This window comes from Octopus bimaculoides, chromosome 6, assembly GCF_001194135.2.
Source record: "Octopus bimaculoides isolate UCB-OBI-ISO-001 chromosome 6, ASM119413v2, whole genome shotgun sequence".
NCBI classification, from domain to species: domain Eukaryota; kingdom Metazoa; phylum Mollusca; class Cephalopoda; order Octopoda; family Octopodidae; genus Octopus; species Octopus bimaculoides.
The window spans coordinates 57,464,281-57,466,036 of record NC_068986.1 but is presented as its reverse complement, the minus strand read 5'-3'; positions in this window follow the sequence as shown (position 1 = coordinate 57,466,036).

Sequence of the window (1,756 nt, the reverse complement as noted above, 5' to 3'; positions counted from 1 at the left end):
TATATATATACGACGGGCTTCTTTCAATTTTCGTATGCATTCGTCGGCCCAAGGCTATAGTTGAAGACACTTGCCCAATGTGCCACGCGATGGGACTGAACCCGGAACCATGTGGTTGGTAAGCAAGCTACTTACCACACAGCTACCCCTGCGCCTATTATATATAATATATATATATATTTAAAGTATAATTATAATTAAAGGCGCCTGTACGCTAGATATAGACGTCAAACGACTACAAACGATTTACGGTAGCACTCCGTTTAACACTGAGAAGGTAGCATATAGAAAACTGTTTGTGCCTGATGAATATGTTTGAGATAATTCTCAACGTATGAAACTAGGACCACTTAAAGATATGTATTGTGTCCTTGAAATAAATAATATTTATTTCTCACCAGATGGAGTACATTTTGTTGAATTTTCTATCACGAAACAGTACATTATACAAACACTCACATGTATATATATATATACACACACATTTATATAAGTAAGGATTTGATCTTTATTTAAGATACCGATTATATCAAGTGGCCAGCATAGGAACAGAAACTTTATAGGTAATAGTTATTATTAGAATTATAATTATGGGTATCTAAAAGATACCACCATGCTAGAGATAGCAGTCAAAACTTGATTCTAAAACCACATCATGTACTCATACCGTACCAGGAGAAAAGGCACACAGACAGATAAGCTAGCAAAATTTATTGGATAATCCCAATAATAGGTAATAGGTATTTATTGAATAATCCCAATAATAGATAATACAAGCTAATGAAGCATAAATGAGTGAACATGAAGGACAGAACGAGACAGGTACAAAAATGGGTTCTCTTGATAAACAGCAAAAATAGCGAGTTATGAGGAGAATAGAAAAATATATAAAATGACAAAGCAAAGACAAAGACGAAAAATAAACATGCAACAAACGACTTTGGGCTATATGACAGAAATAAGACAAGACATAAGTTGCATAAATTGAAGTTTTGGACTGTTCATCCTCATCATGCTATGAAGGTGAGGTGAAGTTCGAAGCTACTATTCGATATTTCTTTGTAAAAGGTCATAGGTATGTATACTGCAAATAAATGTTGAGTAATCCTCCAGTTTAATGCAAAATTATTTTTACATGTAACATGACATAAGAATACACACAAACACATATTTATATAACTATCTGTATCTATCTAATATTTGTATATCTATGTATATATATATATATATGTGTGTGTGTGTGTGTGTGTGTGTGTGTGTGTGTGTGTGTGTGTGTGTGTGTGTATACATAGTGCATGTATACATACATATAAGCATACATGCATACGTACATACAGACATACTCTGTCTGTCTGTCTCTCTGTCTCTGTCTCTCTCTCTCACTTTCACATACACACAACGCGCATACACAAATATAATGCGTAGACAATTGCCAACATGCTGTTACATAAATACTTTCGAAGGAGCCACAGTAAATGGAGAGACGACCACTCAGTGTTTTGTAAATTTCCTAATTTTGGCCTCCAAGACATTTTATCTGAAGACAGTAATTACAGCTGACGCTACTCCTTTATAGGCGTGTCGCAACGCAATTACACTAATATTCTTATGTAACACCTCGTTTCTCACTTTCTCTAATTTACTCTTTGACCCATTCCAAACTCCACGTACAGTCATTAACATGTGTACATAATTACATATAGAAACATACATTGATAACTCATCGACTGATATATGCACTGCTGCACTGTTAGAC